This window comes from Rhinolophus sinicus, linkage group LG04 (assembly GCF_036562045.2).
Source record: "Rhinolophus sinicus isolate RSC01 linkage group LG04, ASM3656204v1, whole genome shotgun sequence".
NCBI classification, from domain to species: domain Eukaryota; kingdom Metazoa; phylum Chordata; class Mammalia; order Chiroptera; family Rhinolophidae; genus Rhinolophus; species Rhinolophus sinicus.
This window is the reverse complement of record NC_133754.1, coordinates 58,896,989-58,918,948: the sequence shown is the minus strand read 5'-3', so window position 1 is coordinate 58,918,948 and position 21,960 is coordinate 58,896,989. Positions and strand designations below refer to the sequence as shown.

The 21,960-nt window shown below is 36.5% G+C and overlaps 1 long non-coding RNA gene across 1 annotated transcript in view; it reads right to left on the bottom strand.

Annotated features, from left to right (window-relative positions):
- Nucleotides 1-5,797, bottom strand: part of LOC141571034 (uncharacterized) — a 94,335-nt gene extending 88,538 nt beyond the window's left edge. Inside the window, exon 1 of the long non-coding RNA XR_012495510.1 lies at nt 5,573-5,797. This is a non-coding gene — a long non-coding RNA (uncharacterized LOC141571034). The remainder of the gene's footprint in view (nt 1-5,572) is intronic.
- Between the last annotated feature and the right edge of the window lie 16,163 nt (nt 5,798-21,960).

The window sequence follows — 21,960 nt, the reverse complement described above, 5'->3', positions numbered from 1 at the left end:
ACGCTACGCAGAATAGTGAGAAAGTCCAGCAATTAAAATTGAGGAAATTTCCACAAGAGTCTATGATTATTTAAATGCACTTCTCAATATATCTTTACTTTCTCATTTAATGGACATGAGAACATTCCTTAGCAGAAATTTGAGTGTGCAAACCACATAAACACACAACACACGCGCGCGCGCGCACACACACACACACACACACACACACACACTTTGCATGCCTTTTGTTCTTAAGAAATGGGCTTGCAATCATCGAACTGATTGCAATTGAAAAACCAACTCCGCCCAGCTGTACAGGTTGAAGTATGGTGCACAAAAGCTTTCACTTTCGGAAAAACCAGCCTCTCTGACATAAAGTCAAACAGTCGCCTCAAGTCCTGCACATATCCAGCATTATTTTTAAAGCTAGTGTTCAATTTATTCTGACAGACACAATCAAAATTGCCTTACAATTTTGTTGTTGTTTTCTGGTGTTCGGAAGGTCAGCTTTAAATACCTCTACATTTCTTTGGCTGTCTCCTATTATTCTTTCAGAAAAATAAACAACAACTTAGAAAAGGAGGATAATTTGCTATACTTTCTAAAGCTTCTGGGGCTATAAAAGGAGAAAAACAGGGGCAATCACAAGTGACATAGCCTAAAGGAGCTCATCATTAAACTGAGGAGCTTTAAGTACCAACAAGAAACCACGGACAATAGGACAATAGATCAACGGGTAAAGAAGAGATTGTGTCCTACAGTCAAGTAACAGTCTCATGGGTACATCGAAGACACTGAGGAATCTTTTATGAGGGATTGGGGCCCTAGGATCAATTTTAATTTCACTGAATTCATAAGATGCATTTGCCAAGTTTTTTAATGAAAGCCTTTCATCTTTTTAACAAACACTTCCCTCCAGAGGGAGTCACAGTACTTTTTTTCTGATCTGGGAGCTGCCAAATGCAGAACTAGGTATCCTTAAAAAGTAATTGCTTCTTTAGCTAAGGCTCAAATGTGTAGTTCTCGAAAAAATAACCACCTTAAAAAGTTCCAAATAAAGGAAGACAGCCTGAGTCGCAAATATAAAAATTAATGAAATAGCTTAAAAAAAAATTCTGCCATTCCCATTAGGATATTCAGAACTTATGAAATACCTTCTCTGTCTTGAAGCTACATTTCTCAGCCAAATTGCAAGCATTGGAGAAGGGGTCAGAGAGAACACTACAGTAATATGACAAAAAAATATATAACATAAAATTATTTTCAGATTATTTTCAGAATGGAACAAATTTTAGAGGGATAGTAAAAGTCAACAGTGATCATGGGAATTGCTGAGCACCAAATCAGAATTAATGATGATGAGGCTGACATCCCAGAAAATGTGTGATTTCTACATTCAAGTCTCTGAATCAAACAGGGTCTGGATAAAGTGACTTGAAACAAGATATTAACATGCAATTCCTTAAGGTTACACACCCACCATTTCATGTCTCCCCCCAAAGAGAAAGAGATTAATGGGACTCAGTCAGAGAATTATTAAAATTAAATTTTAGAAACATAAGTTCCCCCCCCCATGCTATTCGGCTGGTGCAAAAGTAATTGCGGTTTAAAAGGTTAAAAGTAATTACAAAAACTGCAATTACTTGTGCACCAACCTAATATGTTAAACTAATTATTAAGTGGATTGTTTGCTGCAATAGAAACTATGTACAGAAATAGCAACTGAGACAATTCAGGCCATGATGACATCCTGGGCAAATGGCTGCTTTTAAGGACATCTGAACCATTCATGTGATGGTTGGATGGAGGGATCTTTTCTTTCCAGACACACCATGATGTTCTGTACCAACCCCTGGGAGGCCAGTGAGTGGAATAGCACACATACACCAGGATACGATAATTTAGGGGGTTTGGGGAAGACATTCATGGCAACAACAAACCTTCAATTTGTCTTTACACTTATTTAATGAAAGATAGAATCTTTCATGGCTCAGCTGAAGTAAAGGTTAAAAAGCACCAATGCTAGGAGAGAAAATCCACTAAGAGTCTCATCTACAGTGTCAGTCACTGCATATCACACATGAGAAGACATATGTTATAAGGAATAAAGGGTAGGAAGTTAGAGGCAAGAGGAGAGGTACTATAGGAGAGGCTCTGCGACGGTAGCAAAGGCATCAGAAGAAACCAGTGGGAGCATTAAAATCAAACTTGACCCATTTCTCAATTTTTCATTTCAGGCTCTCCCTGGATGTAAAGGCCTCAGAATAAACTTCTCGTGCTTTGGAGATAATACGGCATAAACAAGAAGGTCAACAATTAATATACACAAGGTCTAACAATTAAGTTCACTAACTCATCCTAGAAAAAGTGCTACATACCTCATTGCTGAATATCACTCTGGTCACCTTCGAAGTACGCCCTTGGGAAGCTGTGTACCACTGCCAGTGCCTAGTCCACCCTTCAAAGCAATTTTGGAACTCTTTTTCTGTAATGGCTATTGTATTACCCTTGAAGTCCTGAATGCCATCAAATGTCTTCCTTTCAATATTTCCTTTATCTTCAGGTAAAGAAAGAAGTCATTGAGGGCTAGATCAGATGAGTAGGGAGGGTATTCCAAGACAGTTATTTGTTGACTGGTTAAAAACTCCCTCACAGACAGTGCCGTGTGAGCTGGTGCATTGTCATGATGCAAGAGCCATAAATTGCTGGCAAAAAATTCAGGTCATTTTCATCTAACTTTTTCACACAGCCTTTTCAGCACATCCAAATAGTAAACTTGGTTAACTGTTTGCCCAGTTGGTACAAACTCATAATGAATAACCCCTCTGCTTATAAAAAATGTTAGCAACAATATTGCAACAAGTTTGCAAACTTAATTGTCAGACCTTGTACACTATTTGGGTTTCTATTAAATAGGAAAACACTGAATAAATGCATAAGGCTGTGTTTGGAGGAATAAAAATGATAATGAATAGAAAGCACATTATAGATATTAAGAATATTAAGTGCAAAAGAAAAGTTTGACAAGCTCAGTCTATTACATAGCTGTGATCACTCTAATACAGAATTGCTAAACCATGGCATAATAATAGAATAATTACTCCTCGTCACACTAAGCTCACTGTACTCTGTAGTACACTATACTGGAAGTCTGCAGGATGTCCCCTCCTGCCATCCAACTCCCCGGTCTATGAGGGGTGCCTGGCCCTGTTGCTTCTTAAACTGAGCAAAGCCTAGAGGTGGCAGGGACCCAGGCCATAGGCAGGGGTTCATGCATTCAGCTTCACTACTCTCTTTAACTGTGTTTCTTGTCTATGACTGCTTAGAGCTAGATGTGAAAATTGGGGATATCAAAACTGTACTCTGGTAAAGTTTCCTATAGGATTTAGATGATGAGAATGGAGATAGGATGTGAGATGGCAAGGCCTCGCTGGGGCTAATGCACCCAGGCAGGCTGTGTGTCCCCAGCCCTACATAGGATCCCTTGCTTATACAGGAATCCACTTTGGGCAGCGATTCTTGAGTTTGGAATTTCCAACATTCTACTCCATGAAGGTTTTTCTAACAAACCTCCGTATAAGTGGAATGAAAAGACAAAACCCTGTTTCTCTGAGGTTCAGACAAGGCAAGTTTGGATTTTCCTGCAGAAAATAAAGAGGGGGAAGGGAAGAGTGACAGAAGGCAAGAACACACACACACACACACACACACACACACACACACACTGATGAAATTAAAAAATGCCTGTATCTGAGTTCCTGCTTGCCTGGGTCTAGCTTTGTGGGTGGGTGCTTGTCTCTAACAAAAAAACTTTAATATAATATATTAAATATATTACATTACATTATACTTTAATATAATATAATATTATATAATGAATATGCATTATTATAAAATGGAAAAATCCAGGCGAGGACCCAAGTAATAAGGGAGCTTTTAATAAAGGAAAAGATGACAGGCTAAGACAAGTCACTTCCTCTCCCTTCCTCTGTCTTTCCCTTATACCCACTATAATGTTTACAGAGGACGTGAAGGCTATGAAGGTGGCTCAGCAGAACTCTATGTGCGCATGTATTAAGCGATACTTGAAGAAATAGTTACGAAGTGCTCCAACAATGACTCCACCTTGATTGCACAGAGGCAGCATCATTAGTCTATGAGTTGCCTCTCTTTGTATAGTTCTTATCACAAAGACAGAACAATCACTGACTGCTAATAAGCAACTAACAAAAAGCCCTCCCTCCTTTTTTTTTTTTTTTTTTATATCTAGGTTTGGTTTATTGCCCAGTAATTTTAAAGATATATCAGAGACATGTCTTAGTAGTTCTGGGATGTTCTTGTTAGGAGAAAAAATTTTTTTGTCAACTTAGTTTACTTAAAAAAAAATTAGAGGCAGCATATGTTGTAGCAGCAACAACAAAACAAAGTACACATGACTTGCTTGAAAATTCATAAACTTTTCAGGTCAAACTTTTAAAATATTTTTTAAAATGACTAACATTAGCTCACTCCCAATAAGAATCATTCTGTAAATATGTTAAATATTTCCAATTTCTCTAGAGATCTGTGTCTAGATGGCAAATAAAACTATCTGAGGAGAAAAGTAGAACAACGGTTAGTAATGGGCAAAATTGGCATTAGAAACTCTTCCAAAGAAAAGAGATGGTTGAGGTTTTGATTATCACAATATAATGGAAAAGAACTGTTAAAAACAAGACAACAGATTCTAAACCAACTCACTTATGCTGAGTCCCAAACCAAGCACCAAACCGAACCCCAAACCAAGCACCAAACCGAACCCCAAACCAAACACCAAACCAAGACTTAATTAAATACAGTTTCAGCTCCCCGAGAAATGGAATCTTAAACCAGTTCATCAGGGATAGCCTGATCAGCCATAGTTAGGTACTCTGCCTAGTAAACCTCTGCCATCCGCTAAAGGAAAGTGACATTGCAATAATTAAATCCTTTTTATTTGCCTAGTATAACTTCCTTGTTCCTGCTCCCTTCTGCTTATAAAATGTCCTATCTTGTATACCTTTCTGGAGCTCCATCCTGTCTGCTAGATTGGATGCTCCCTAATTCCTGAATCGTTGAATAAAGCCGAAACAATCAAGACAATACTGTCAGAATGGGGTGGGGGGATCCAGGTATTGACTGGATATTTCATTAAAGGGGCTTGCTTTAAGCCTTTAAATAGAGTCAATGTGTTGCCTTATTTGAGCTGAATTCATAAAGGCACAAAAGTTAAAAATAAGATAATTCTATGTGGCATTTTTAGCGTCTTCTCTTATACTGCTCATGTACAAAAGCATTCATTAGAAAAGATACTTAAAGATAAAGCAGAAGAAGAAAAATCTGGTTCATGGATGGGTGGCTTTGATTTGAAAAACAGTCAATAAAAATATGGAAATAAACACTTTGAAACACAGGAGGTTACAAAATTAAGCTAGTTTTGTGCTCGTTTCCTTTTCTTCTATTCCTTTTGGATGAGCTTAGATTAAAAAGACTAATCATGCCAATTTGCAAAAACACAAGCCTTTTGCTGAAAGCCTACTTCTGGGGCAGAGATTAGCAGAGTTTCTCTTACCTCTTAGTTCCCCCATATCCAGAGTTGTCCCAAGTTGTTCTAATAAAGCAACTCTTGCCGCATTCTTTTTGTGTTTCTTGCCATCATAATGTTGCTGGGCCATCAGAGGATTATTAAACCAGGCTGCACAGAGGCCACAGTATCTGTCTGAATCTCTTCTTTGATAGGGAGGCGACCACAGGAGCAGCGTCTACCCTTGGAGGCTTAAGTGAGCTCAGGGGGGTTGCTGTGAAGGCAAACAACCAGAGAGAACCACAGCCAGGTTAGTACACTTGTCCTCAGTCTCTGAAAGTGGAAGAATCTCATGTTCATTCTAGAGCTCAAAAACCCAATAGTTTATTGAGAGCATCAAAATAATCTTTGCCAGCTTTCATTTTTGAAGTTGGGATATGACTGAGAATTCCTAATGTATTGAGATCAGAGTTTTCACTTTGTTATGCTTAAATCTGATAGTTCAGGAGACCATTCCTTATGAAGAAAGATATTTTTAAAGACAAACTCTTAGAGATAAAGGATGGTCTGTTAATGAAATTAAAGCCAAAACTTGAAGTAAACATTGAATAATCAGGACTTGAAAGCTTCTGAATGAATGAATGAATGAATGAATGAATGAATGAATGAGACATTTGTGTGCTACAAATAGAAATCACCAATAAATAAAGGATTCACCCAAATAATAGAAGCAGATCTTTTAGTGACATGGATTGACGAAATCATGCTAATTTTATTGTCAGTTATTTCTGTTTATTGTGATAGGTTATTTTCAACTTATAACTTCTAAAATTGATGTTAAAAGTACATTTTTTTAAAACAAATAAAGGGCCAAAAGACAAACATATGGAGCAAATGTTACTTCTCTAAAGAAAAAAAGGCATATATTACTATTTTGCGATTACACAGTTCCAGCTATTAATTTAACACATTCCATTGTGAGCTTATTATTTTTGGTCCAGAAAAAAAAAGAACCTACCTTGAAGTTTACTACAGAAAGTAAAAAGTAACTTTTTTATGCATTACAACACACAAGTTACTTTTATCCTCACAAAAACTATGATTGGGATTATTGTTCCATTTTCCAGGTGATGGACTTCAGAGATGTCAAATGATTTACTAAAGGTGAAATATCTAATTATGGTAAAAGTAGGATTCCAAACCAAATCCTTAATTTCCAAGGCCAATGTACATTCTGATACCCCTAAAGACTCTTCATACTTCATAATAAAAAAAGGAATTTGTTTTTCTCTAGACCTCACTCATCTTTGTATTTTATATAGGATTTAATTTCATTTGGGTAATAAGTTCTCATACAAATATTTTGGAGAAAAAAAAGATATTTAAATTTTCACACAGCCCATTAGTCATAATGCCATATAGCAGTACCTTCTACGAGGTGTGATTAAAAAATACGGTGAATATTTAAATTTAAAAATACAGTAAAAGACACATTATCATTAACCCCCCCTCAAAATACCCCCCTTCACTCCAAACATACTTATCTCCTCTTTCTTGCCACTTTCTGAAGCAGTTCTGGAAGTCCTCTTTCGTGAGTGTCTTTAGTCGTACTGCCGTGGCGGCCTCTATGTCCTAAATCATTTTACTTTGGGGAAGAGCCAGAAGTCACACCGTGCCAGATCAGGTGAATAAGGTGGATGAGGACACAAGGTACTGTTTTTATTTGACAGAAATTGTCGTACCAGAAGTGATGTGTGACTCGAAGTAGTGTCATGATGGAGGATGAAGTAAAGACACTCATGAAAGAACTGCTTCAGAAAGTGGCAAGAACAATGGGATAAGTGTGTGTGAAGCAAGGGGGAATATTTTGAGGGGGATTAATGGCAATATGTTTTTTATTGTAATAAATTTTTTTAAATGTAAACATTCACCATATTTTTTGATCACACCTCAGATTTGTTCTTTGTCACTGTGAATTGAAAAAATGAAAATTAAGGTCATTCCAAGGAAAAGCTCAAATCTAGAACATCAATAACAAGTTAAGGAACCACTTAATCAACTCCCAAATCTTTCAAATAACTTTTATGTGGACTTTTATTTTTAGATTAAATAACTGATATAATTACTTGCTAAATAATATTTTAATTCAAAAAATTGTTTAAATCTCTGAAATTCAAAAGTTCTTCACAATTCATTTGTTATCAACCTGACCCGTATTTACACAAGGCTATTTATAGCGTGTATGTGTGTGTGTTGTCAGGAAGAGAGGCGTAAGGGCAGGGTTTTAGAGGTGAAAGTGGAGGGGAAAATAGGAACCATATCCCCAAATCCGGAAGGTAATACTGAGCTTTAGGTTTTTAACCAGGGTAATGGTTTAATGATATTTTTATTTTATAAAAATTTCTCTGGTTGCTAAGTGGGAAATAGATTGAAGAGAGCGACTATTTAGAAGATGCTCAGCAGAGAAATGATGAGCCATTGGGCATAGACAGAATTTGAAAAGAAAAGAAAAAATCCTCGAAGAGAAAGAATTTGACTAGATGGAACAAAAGGGGAAGAAAATCTTTCAAAGTACGCAAGAAACCTAGATCTTGGTTTCAGGACTGAGGCAGAAAATTGATAAGATGAGCTTCAAGCATCTTGTGTCAGTAAGAAAGTGGAAACAAAACAAAAGAACCAGTAATAATAGGAGTATATCAAAGAGACACAGGAGCTAACTAAAAGAGCTCTAAACAATTTAAGCAACAGACTAAATTGAGTAGACTTGGAATTATAACCAAAACTATAAAATACATACATGAGTTCATACTGATAAAAATAAATGATTGAATAAACAAACAAGGAGAAGAGACAAATCTCCCATACAGAAGAATTCCTAATAGTTGATGTAGATATTCCATTCTCAAGGAGATAGACCTTCCTTAAGTGTGGACAACGCACACTGACTTCCTCCCAAAGAGCACAGAATGACCAACCTGATTATGAGCTTGGTGTCAAGGTTAACATCAATAGTTATAAGTCATTTTTATAGTACATACATTTAATATGACATGATGAGAATGGCACTTTACCACTGTGGTCTTCACCTCAAAAACCTATAACCCCAGGCAAATTATGAGGACAACACCAATTAGGGGCATTCTCCAAAATATCTGATGAGTGCTCTCAAAATTGTCCAGATAATCAAAAACAAGGCAAGTCACAGCTAAAAGAAGCTTAAGAACACATGATTAATAATCATAGTGTGATCTGGGATTCTGAAACAGAAAGAGGAAACTAAGGAAATATGAATAAATTATGGACTTTTGTTAGTAATAATAATTGTCTCATTAACCGTGGCCAATGTACTACATAAATGTAAGATCTTAATAATTGGGAAAACTGAGTGTGGTGTATATGAAACCTCTCTGTATTATCTTCACAATTGTTCTGTAAATATAAAACACTTCAAAATGTTTACTTAAAAATAAATAAATATTATGATTAATAAAATGGCAATAGTTACATATCAATCAATAATTACTTTCAATGTAAATGGATTAAAAGTTCCATCAAAAGACATAGGAGGGCTGAATGGATAAGAAAACAAAACTCTTACACATGCTACCTATAAGAGACTCACTTCAGATTGAAAAACACACACAGACTGAAAGTGAAGGGATGGAAAAAGTTATCTCATGAAAGTGGAAATGAAAAAAACAACAAAAAAAATAGGGTAGCAATACTTATACCAGACACAACAGATTTTAAAACAAAGACTATAACAAGAGATAAAAAAGGACCCAGTAATCCCACCTCTGGGTGTTTATTCAAAGAAATCCAAAACACTATTTCGAGGGGACTTGTACATTCATATGTTCATTGCAGCATTGTTTACAATGGCCAAGCTGTGGAGGCAGCCTGGGTGTCCATCGATGGAAGAACGGATAAAGAGGAGGTAGTACATATATACAATGGAATATTGCTTGCCAGGGAAGGGAAAGGTTCTTGCCATTTGCAGTGGTATGAATGGACCTGGAGGGTACTGTGATGAGTGGGGTGTCAGACAGAAAAAGATAGGTGCTATGTGGTTTTGCTCATGTGTGGAATCTAAAGAACAAAATAAACAAAACAGAAACAAATTCGTAGATACAGAAAATATTTTGATGGTTGCCAGATGGGAGGGGCTTTGGGGTGTATGGGTGAAAAAAGGGAAAGGGATTCAGAAGTACAAATTGGTTGTTACACAATAGTCATCAGGATGTAGGGTACAGCATAAGGAATATAGTCAATAAGATTGTAATAACTAGGTATGGTGTAAAATGGGTCCTAGATCTACTCGGGTAACAGATGGGAGGGTGTTGGGGGGCATGGTGGAAAAGGTGAAGGAGATTAGGAAGTACAAATTGGTAGTTACAAAATAGTCATGGGGATATAAAGTAAAGTATAGGGAATACAGTCAATAATATGGTAATAACTATGTATAGTGCCAGGTGGGTACTAGACTAGTCAGAGGGATCGCTTCTTAAATTTCATAAATGTCTAACCACTATGCAGTACACCTGAAATTAATATAAAATAATATTCAATGTCAACTGTAATTGAAAAGGTGAAGGGGAATAAGAGACTCAAATTTCCAGGTATAAAACAAATAAGTCATGAAGATGTAATGTACAACAGAGGGAATATAATCAATAATACTGTGATAGCATGGTACGGTGTCAGATGGTTGCTAGTCTTATCATGGTGACCACTCTTTAGATATATAAATGTTGGATAACTATGGTATACACCTGAAACTAACATAAAATAATACTGAATGTCAACTATAATTGAAAAAAACACCAGTCATGGGGCTATAAGGTACAGCATAGGGAATATAGTCAATAAGATTGTAATAACTAGGTATGGTGTAAAATGGGTCCTAGATCTACTCGGGTAACAGATGGGAGGGTGTTGGGGGGCATGGTGGAAAAGGTGAAGGGATTAAGAAGTACAAATTGGTAGTTACAAAATAGTCACAGGGATGTAAAGTACAGTATAGGAAATATAGTCAATAATATTATAAAAACCATATATAGTATCTGGTGGGCAGTAGATTTATCGGGGGGAATCACTTAATAAATTATATATGTTTAACCATATGCTGTACACCTGAAACTAACATAAAATAATACTGAATGTCAACTATAATTGAAAAAAAAACACCAGTCATGGGGCTATAAGGTACAGCATAGGGAATATAGTCAATAATATTGTAATAACTATGTACAGTGTCAGATGGGTAATAGACTTATTGAGGTTATCTCTTTGTGAGATATATGTCTAATCACTATGTTGTTTTGTACACCTGAAACTAATAAGATATTGTATAATATGTTAGCTATATTTTTACTTAAATCTTTAAAAAAGAAAAAGAAGAAAAGAAAGAAAAGTGGAAATTTGGCCACAGACACAAACAGAGGGAAGATAATTCAAGGACACAAAGAGAAGACAGCTATCAACAAGTTAAGGAGAGAGGCCTGGAATAGATTCTTCTTTCATGACCTTTCAGAAGAAACTAATGGTACAGACACCTTGATCTCAAATTGAGAGAAAATAAATTTCTGTGTTTATTTAAACACAGAAATAAATAAAACAAAGTAAAATAGGCACAAAAAAGGATCGTATGCATTTTTTAAAAATTAAGAGGGAAAAAAGTCCATTATGCTAACCTACATATTTATCATATCTGGTGATTTTCATTTCTTCCTGAAGATCTTATTTCTCATCTGTTATTTCTGCATAGCTTGAAGAACTTTAGCACTTCTTGTAGTGCCGATCTGCTGGAAACAAATTCTTTTGAAAATTCTTTGCTACACCTTTATTCTTGAAGAGAGTCTTCACTGATTGCCAGGTTTGTTTGTTGTTGTTGGTTGTTTTCATTTCAGCGTTTTGAAGAGTTTTACTGACTTCTGGATTTAATTTTTTGTTTTAATGAGAAATCAGCTATAATTTGTATTGTTGTTGCCCTCCAGGTAATGTGTTATTTTTCTCTGGCTGCTTTCAAGATTTTCTCTTTATCTTTTTTTTCTTTTTTTTCCAGAAGTCTAACTATGATGTACATGATGTTTCTAGGTGTGATTTTCTTTATATTTATCCTATTTGGTGTTCATGAGCTTCTTAAACATGTAAATTTGTGTCACATATGTTAGACTTTTTGACATTGTCACATACTACTGTGGTGTTTAAAATTTTTTTTCTCTTTGTTCTTTAGGTAATTTCTATTGATCTAATGTTAAGTTCACTGACTCTTTTGTCAATTCAATTGGTGTTATAAACACATCCAGTAAACATTTTATTTGAATATTTTATTTTCAGATCTAAAATTTCCACTTAGTTCTCTTTGCTTCTATTACTGATTAGATTTTCTATTTCTTAACTCATTATGAATATAATTTCCATTATGTCCCTGAACATAACCATTAGCTGAATCATCTTAATATTAGTCTCCATTGATTGCTTTTTCTCTTGAGTATAGGTCACATTTCATGCTAACTTGTTTTAGTACAAAGTTTATAAAACACTGCTTATGGGACTTGTAGTGCCACAACCAGGTCTTAAATCAAATCTCAGAAGATTTCATTTGCAGAGTTATTATTCATTTATTGTTAATTTTGGGGAAACAGGTTGGGAGAATGCTGCCTCAGTCATAATATGATGTAAAAGACCCTATTATATCTCTTATTTCTCCAAAAGACACAGGGAAAAGCTGTTTTTCCAACAAATACCATGTTTCCCAGAAAATAAGACCTAACCAGAAAAGAAGCCCTAGTATGATTTTTCAGGATGACATACCCTGAACATAAGCCTTAATGCGTCTTTTGGAGCAAAAATTAATATAAGACCCAGTCTTATTTTGGGGGAAACATGGTAGCAGATCCAAAAATGGCTCTAATTATTTATATAAAATGAAATATCTCTTTTCCTTCTCATATGATGTGTTTGGAAGTGAATTCTGCTATCTAAGTTTGCAAGATGGAAAAGAAAAATGTGCTATTTCTTTTATGCCATGAAGGAAATTAAATAACTGTAAAATATCCCATGTTCCAAAATATATGCCATCAAACATTTCTGAGAGTAAACAACGATGAGGATGACCTAACAAAAACATCATTCCAACTCAATTTTGTATCAACACTCTAAGTATAATCAGCTCGTTAACGGGAATTGCTTCCTCACTCACGCTAAATTCATACATCATCAGTCTTCATTAATATTGTATTCATAGACCATTGATTTTCATTAATATAGAACTCCCTGTAGTTTCAGTCACTGATTAGATTCTAAATATCTTAAGTATGCCTGTTTTCTGCAGAACCCTAATCTTTGAAAATAAGCCATTAAATAGGACTGCAGAGGACATAAAAGTCCTTTTCTAACTTCCTCATGGTATTTGACAAAAGAACCCAAAGGCTGTGCTGCTCTACGTTCTTCTATTCATTGAAAACAGGAGGATACAATGCAAGTTCCACAAGGAGAAGAACCTTTGTCTGTTTGGTTCACTGACATATCCCAGGTCCAGGACCAGGCCTGGCACATAGCAGGTGTTAAATAAACTCTTGTTAAATGAGGGGAGCATCTAGTTCTCCAGAAAGTTATCTATGGAAGAGAAAGAATCACGGTTTTACTTAAGGACATTCTGCTAGTATGATGTGTTAGCATCCTCTCTGTCTCTTAAAAACAGCTGCTGCCATTGTGGATATACAGGTATATCTCGTTTTATTACACTTCACTTTATTGCACTTCACAAATGTTGCATTATTTTACAAATGGAAAGCAACACCTTCCACCAGCAAAAGTTGTGACTCATTGTATTGCAATACTTCATTGTGGTTGTCTGGAACCAAACTCACAATACCTCTCAGCTTTGTCTGTAATGCTTTCATGGCATTTAGTCTTCAAACAGTATTCAGTTAGAGTGCTTTACCCCCTCTGAGTTCAGCGTCAGAATCTTTAGTTATGGCCATAGTTCCTAAAATCTGCAGAGAAGTGCCCGGGGATGATGCAATCATCATACAAAAGAGCCATAAGCTATTTTAAAATTCTGAGGAAAGCATAGTTACGTCTGTCAGATACCATGGGAACCACCATCTTAAGGTGGTTAAGTTTCAACATTGGACTCTACAGTTCTTTCAATGAGTTCAGATTCCTGCGAAGCTGGATTTTTGGAGGCTGCTGTGTGCCTCCAATGCACCCAGCCAATCAATAAAGAATAGGAAATAGAAGTGACAATACCTCATCTAATTCTAAGATTTGAGAAGGTATACAGGGCCCAACAGGCAAATGTATCCATTAGAAAGTGTGGTGACTTAAAGAGAAATATAAATATTGTTTCCTTTCAATATATGTGTGTTATTTTTTCAGATGGCTGCTAAATTATCAGGACATAAATACTTATTAAGTTTCCTGGACACTAAGAGTTATGACATCATCCTACTATAGGATGCCTGAGCACGAATCAGTGACCTGCTAATTGGGCGCTGCTGGAAATGCCCTTCCTCATAAACCTCAGACAAGAGGCAGAGCTTCAGAAGGGCAGAGAGGGCTTCCCTGACAGGGACCCATTGAGTCGCTGCCACACCTACGACCGCCCCAGCAGGTATCATCCATAGATTAGCGAGCTGGACTGCCTCTCCCAGATCACAAGCAGTACTGTGAGGGGTGGTGAGCTGAAACCTGGGATCTCAGAGTAGCTTTTATTCTTTTAATTCTGCCATTATTCCCTGGCTCACCTAATCCATACTCCATGCTCAGGGGTGGGAATGACTTCCTTATCCAGCAGCATCAGCTATTCAGCTAGAGAGCCAGCTTCGCAGACCGTTTCTTATAGCCTATGAATATTTATAGAGGATTCAAAACTGAGAAGAGTGATCAGTGCCAGAAGCCCAGCGGAAGATAAAGTGCAGGCTGAGTTTAGAGGGAGACAGAGAGAAAGGGTGGCCTTTTGGCTTGGGCTAGAGGGAAGCTGAAACTTTAGAAGTGATTTTAGAGAAGTTAATACTGATATCATTCCTGAGTACAGTGTGTGCATCTACACGTCTCTTCTACCCCCTCAGCCAGCCGACCTCCCCCAAACAGGGCCCTCCCGATTTCTCCATTCATCCTCAGTTGTGAGTTGCCATAAGCATATACTAAAAATTGCCTCCATTTTACACTTAAAACTATGGATATTAGCTATGCATATACTTTGCAGGTATCTATTAAGATGTAATCCAGAAATAAAGTACTTTATATTCATTGTCACTTAGAAACTGCTAAATCTGAAGGTCTGATGCTATCCTGAGTCAGCTCTATAAAACCTCAAAGCAACTCTAGAGCGTCTTGAGGTCAGATTGGAGCTGCTTTGCTCCATCATGTAAGGTGCCTCCCAGCACTTGAATCAAGAGAATCCAGAGTATCAAATGTTAACGGAAGAAGGTTCTCTGGTCCCTAAGAGTTTAAAGACCATTGCCCCGTACCACTGCTTCTCATATTGAGCAATGGGGTTGGGGGGCAGAGGGTGATTATAAATAAGGGAGAGGTTTTAGACTAGATAAGACTTTGTAAATAAGTGTTAGAAAATCATTAGATAAATTAAATTCCTGGGAGAACAGAAGCCTACCCAAAGCCTGAATCATTTAGCTGTATCATCCATAATCATTCATTTAACTATGGCTTGACCACAAATGGCACACTTTGTTGCCAGGCAGACACACTGCCAAAAAGGGAGTGCATGACAGACAATATAAATTACTTCTACTGAAGAACTTTTAGGAAAACATACCATCAACAGCCAATGAGGATGACACTTAAAGCTTTCTACCCTACGTGTGTGCCACAGACCAAAAGCTACCATGTCACCTGGCAATTTATTAAAGATCCAAATCTCAGGTCCAAATTCAGATCACTGGATGAGAAAGACATTTATGAGAGCTACAGTTGATTGATATGCAAACGAAATTTGGAAAGTACTGAATTAGGATTCAGTGGTTCTCATCCCTGGCTGAGGGTTAGAATAAGCTGGGGGAAGTTAAACACTTATAGATTCTAGGCCCCATCGTAGGCCAATTCAACCAGAATCCCTTGTCATGGGGCTAAGCAATGGTGGGTTTTATGGCTTTGCAGCTGCTTCTAGTGTGCAACCAGGGTTGGGAGCCATCAGACTGGAGGGACGCCATCTGTGATGGGCCTCATTTTCACCTCAATCTTACCAAGCATCTGTGTTTCTTGTTTTATGAATTCACCTATATGTGCTGGCACCATGTTTCACATTAGGCATAGAACACCACCCCAGCTCTCATGCAGCTTGAAATCTGCAATGCAAATATTTTAATTAATTTCACAGAACCATTTTATTATGTTACATGAATTCTACAGAGGTCTATCTGCTTTCTTTAAAAAATCATAACAGACTATAGATATAGAGAAAATAAATGGATTTTAAAATAAACTCAAAGCACAACTCAGGGTAGGGTTTTTAACTATTCTGATGCTTTCTAATAGCAAATGGGGCCAATGATTCAACCTCATATCCTTGGCATGAGGATTAAAAGCACCTGCTTGATAAAAGTAAATTCCCAAGCATCCTGGCCACGGAGAAAATCAAGAATGAAACCTAAATGTCCTAATGTTTTTCCACTGCCCCATATGGGCATTAGCTCTGGCCCACTGGTACAGAGGCAGACCTGGCCAAGACTGGGGATGTGGTGAGCATGAGGCAAGGGCCGTGTTTGGGAAAAGTTAGAAAACCTCATTTACTGGCAGTGAAATATTCTGTAAAGTCACACAGTATTGGTATATGGCTTTCTAAGAAATTCATAGGAGTAATCCTCACCCTATGGTTTCCAAGTTTCTCCTCAGTAGCTTCTGTGAAACCTCGTGTGAACTTAGTGAATGCTACATGTTTTCCATCAATCAAGACAATACTGTCAGAATGGGGTGGGGGGATCCAGGTATTGACTGGATATTTCATTAAAGGGGCTTGCTTTAAGCCTTTAAATAGAGTCAATGTGTTGCCTTATTTGAGCTGAATTCATAAAGGCACAAAAGTTAAAAATAAGATAATTCTATGTGGCATTTTTAGCGTCTTCTCTTATACTGCTCATGTACAAAAGCATTCATTAGAAAAGATACTTAAAGATAAAGCAGAAGAAGAAAAATCTGGTTCATGGATGGGTGGCTTTGATTTGAAAAACAGTCAATAAAAATATGGAAATAAACACTTTGAAACACAGGAGGTTACAAAAATTAAGCTAGTTTTGTGCTCGTTTCCTTTTTCTTCTATTCCTTTTGGATGAGCTTAGATTAAAAAGACTAATCATGCCAATTTGCAAAAACACAAGCCTTTTGCTGAAAGCCTACTTCTGGGGCAGAGATTAGCAGAGTTTCTCTTACCTCTTAGTTCCCCCATATCCAGAGTTGTCCCAAGTTGTTCTAATAAAGCAACTCTTGCCGCATTCTTTTTGTGTTTCTTGCCATCATAATGTTGCTGGGCCATCAGAGGATTATTAAACCAGGCTGCACAGAGGCCACAGTATCTGTCTGAATCTCTTCTTTGATAGGGAGAGGCGACCACAGGAGCAGCGTCTACCCTTGGAGGCTTAAGTGAGCTCAGGGGGGTTGCTGTGAAGGCAAACAACCAGAGAGAACCACAGCCAGGTTAGTACACTTGTCCTCAGTCTCTGAAAGTGGAAGAATCTCATGTTCATTCTAGAGCTCAAAAACCCAATAGTTTATTGAGAGCATCAAAATAATCTTTGCCAGCTTTCATTTTTGAAGTTGGGATATGACTGAGAATTCCTAATGTATTGAGATCAGAGTTTTCACTTTGTTATGCTTAAATCTGATAGTTCAGGAGACCATTCCTTATGAAGAAAGATATTTTTAAAGACAAACTCTTAGAGATAAAGGATGGTCTGTTAATGAAATTAAAGCCAAAACTTGAAGTAAACATTGAATAATCAGGACTTGAAAGCTTCTGAATGAATGAATGACAGAATGCTCTTTACATGAGAAGTGAATAAAGTACACTGGTAACCAGAGTTTTCTTGTTTCTTCTAAATTGTGTCATTTAGGCATGAGTAGTTAGGTGTTATACTACTACTGATCAATGTAAATACTACCAAATAAGTGTCAAGATTAAGGGGCTGGAGAGTAAAGGCTAAATTGTGGAAGGGCAACATACCAACGTGTAGATATACCCCAGTCTCCCTCTACTTTTTGGATTCAACTGGATATTTTGAATGTCAGCATTCTTTCAGACTTCTGTCTATTTGCTGGAGTGGCCTATCTGTATACATTTCAGAGATTGCAAATATGTACATTGTTCTGGACATTTTACTTTCAAACAGGAAGAAGCCATCTACTCGTATTTATCATGGCATCACACCTTTACTCCAAGCTTCTGGCCTGAAACCAAATGTCCCAGTTTGCCGTGATTGAGAGGATTCCAAGGTCATGAGTCTTTCAAGTGCTGAAATAGGAAAAGTCCTGGGCAAACTGGAATGAGTTGGTCACCCTAGCTTCTAGGGTCAGACCTGTTTTAACATCACACTGGAGAAACAGGAAATAGTGAAAAGTTTGAAAATAATTGTTCAAGAGCATGGAGTAGGAGTGCTGTCAACCAAGCAGACAGGATCCGCCAATAGACCTCAAAGCTTTGTCAGGTCACCGAGTGTGTGTCCTTAACAAGAGAAAGGGGGTAACACAATCAACAGACAATGGGATTCTCACCTGCCTGTCTTCTGGACCACGGCCCTGGGTGCCTTTCAACCCCGACACATGTGGCTTTCACTAACATATGCTTCTCTCCCACTCAGTCTCATTCTCTCTCTCTCAGCTTTAGGATAAATTATTTCATACTCACAAAAGATTTGGGGGCTTTTGAAATAATTCCAGCAATTAACTCATTTTAAAGGATGTGGTTTTTTCACCTAAGGCATTCTTATCTATAATACGAATTCTTCTGCGTTGTGTCATATTCTGCAGTTCATTCTATTATGTCTGTTCCATGTTTTTTCTTAAGTTGCCCCCAAATCCCTTTTGACTAATGGGGCAGCTTGAAGTTCAGGGGGATAAATCAATTAGTGTTGCCCCCTCCCCCCCCAGTAATAAGCAGCAAAGGAAATGGCCAATACCAGATCTTCTGACTTGAATACCAGCACTATATTTCAATGTCAACTAATTTCTAATGATACCAGCACCACTAGGCCAAGGAAACACACAAATTCACTACAGAATCAGAACAAACTTCCTAAGCTTCAACACTTGTTCTCAGTGGGGATTATCAGTGGGGAAATATGCATTGTCTCTAAAACAATTTTTCTGATTTCCACACCTTATGATAAGCTGCCTCCCCCACCTCCCATTTTTTCCTACCCTAAATCATATTAACAGCAGTCGGAAGTCTTCAGCAAGTATCACTGTTTTTTTGAAAATGCTGTTGACAGTTAAATTTTACTGGGCCATTCAGTGCTGGCCTGAGGAAATAGCTGTTAGTCTACACAGCTGCCAGTGTAGACTGACAGCTCAATCTCCAAACAGTGCAGCCTCTTTTGCAGGTAAATGCTTCAACTCAATGCAAACTGTGCAAAGTCGGCGCCAAAACGTATATTCCTTTTGTATCTCTCACAGAGGATAGTGCTGCTTGTGTCGATTGTAGATACTCCACAAACGTGATGAATAAACGAAGACAAATACTAGTGAATTTGAGTCACCATCAACTCTGGGAGTTTTCATGTTTTGATAAATAATATATGAAAGCTAAAATTTAAACCTTTGATAGTTTCATTAAACTTACTTTAAAGGATTAAAAACAAATTAGACGTTGATAAATGAGGATAGATTAAATAAACTGTGGACATCTATAGTCTGAAATACCAGGCAGCAATCAAAAACATATTTCAGAAAAAAATCAGGATATCATGTAAACTAAAAGATAAGGTTTAGATGTAGGATGCAAACCAAATTATTTATTATTAAATTATATACAATTAATAGGTAGAAAATTATGTGTAGGTTACATGACTCAAGGTCAATATACAAAAATCAACTGCATTTTCTATATATCAGTAACAAACATATACAAATGAAATTTCAAAAAAAATAACTTACACTGTGTTAAAGAACATAAAATAATTGAGGGTAAATTTAAAAATATGTTTAAAATGTTTACACTGAAAACCACAGAACATTACTAATAGAACTTAAAGAAGCATAATTAAACAGAGAGAGATACGATGTTCGTGGTTTGGAAGACTTAATATTGTGAAGAATTTAAATAAATTCTCCTCAAATTCATCTACAGATTGCATTCAATCCCATTCAATAGTCCAATAAGCTTTCTATATAGAGATTGACAAGCTAATTACAAAATTTAAATAGAAATGCAAAGGATTCAGAACAGCCAAACAATCTTTCGAAAGCAGAACAAATCTGGAAAAATTGCACTACCTGGTATCAAGACTTGTGTAATGCTTAAAAAAAAAAATCAATACAATGTAGTTCTGGCATAAAGATAGATGAAGAAATCAATGGAACACAATAGATTATATAGAAATAGACTCACATATAATCAACAGATTTTTAATAAAGTTGCCAAGACAATTCAATGAGGGAAATAACATATTTTCAACAAATGTGTTGTAACTGGGTAAATGTATGAAAAAACGAATTTCAACTGCTACCTTACATCATTACAAAAATTAATTTGAGATACATCATAGTCATAAATGTAAAACCTAAAATAATAAAACTTGTGGAGAGAATATACAAGAATGTCTTTGATTATGGGTATAAACAAAGATGTTTAGATGGGACACAAAAAACAATGATCATAAAAGAAAGAGAGATAAATTAGACTTCCATAATTTAAATGTCTGCTCACGAGATATTCTGTAAGAAAATGAAGAGCCAAGTCACAGACTAGAAGAAAAATATTCATAATGCATATATCTGACAAAGGATGTGTATTGGTAATATATGAAAACCGCCTATCTACTACTCAATAATAAAAAAAGGAGAACTACGAAATTTTGAAAAATACAGACAAAAACATGAACAGATACTTCTCAAAGAAAGATACACAAATGACCAATAAGCACATTTTTAAAAACAGCACTTGACAACGTTAGTCAACATGGAAACACAAATTAAAGCCATAATGAAATATTCTCACTCTTAATGAAATACACTCGCTAAAGCAGCTAAACTTTAAAGACTGACAAAAACAAAAGCTGGTGAGAATATAGAATTCATATACAGTAGTTTCTTCTTATCTGTGGGGGATATGTTCCGAGATCCCCAGAGAAAGACTGAAACCACAGGTAAAACCAAACCCTATATATGCTAAGTTTTTTCTATACATACATAGCTATGATAAAGTTTAATTTTTAAATTAGGCACAGTGAGAGATTAACAACAATAACCAATAATGAAATAGAACAATAATAAATACTGCAATATAAGTTATGTTAATGGCTTTGGGGCCATTACTAAGTAAAATAAGGGTTACTTGAACATAAACACTGCAATACCATGACATTCCATCGGATAACTGAGGCAGCTACTAAGTGACTGAGGGGACGGAGAGCATATACAGTGCGGAGATGCTGGACAAGGGGTGATTAATTTCCCAGGCAGGACGGAGCAGGATGGTGCGAGATTTCATCATGCTACTCAAGGCAGCACAGAATTTAAAATGCATGTATTGTTTATTTCTGGAATTTTCCATTCAAAATTTTTGCACCGCAATTGACTGTGGGTAATTGAAACCAGGGAAAGCAAAACTGCAGACAAGGGGGTACTACTGTATGTTTCTTTTGGGAATGTAAAATAACGAAACCACTTTGAAAAAAATTTTGGCAGTTTCTTATGTAGTTAAAAATACACCCAATTTATAACCCACCAATTCTCCTCCTAGGAATTTACTAAGAGAAGTAAAACACGTCAACAAAACAAACAAAAAGAATGCTCATGAAAGCTTTATTCTAAACAGCACCCCAAAAAATCAAGAGGACAATAAATAGACAAATTGTAGGATTTGGTGTAGAACACTACTCCTTAATAAAGAACAAAGGGCTACTCTGCTTTATATGCAACAAATGGATACATTTCAAAAACAACATGCTATGTAAGAGATGACAGACGCACAAAAAAAGACAGCTTCTACTTCCATTTATATGAGGTTTTAGAACAGGCAAAACTAATCTATAGTGAAGAAATAAGAAAAGTGGCTCCATAGAATGAGAGGTTAGGATTGACCGGGAAGGGGCACATGAAAATTTTCTCAGGTTGGAGAAGTAATGTATCGCAAAAGGGGTTATACAGGTGTTTGCATTGTTAAAACTTACCGAACTATAACACTTAATAGCTCCTCATTTCACAGTATGTAATAAAATACACATTTAAATAAAATACACATTTTTTTAAAAGTTAGA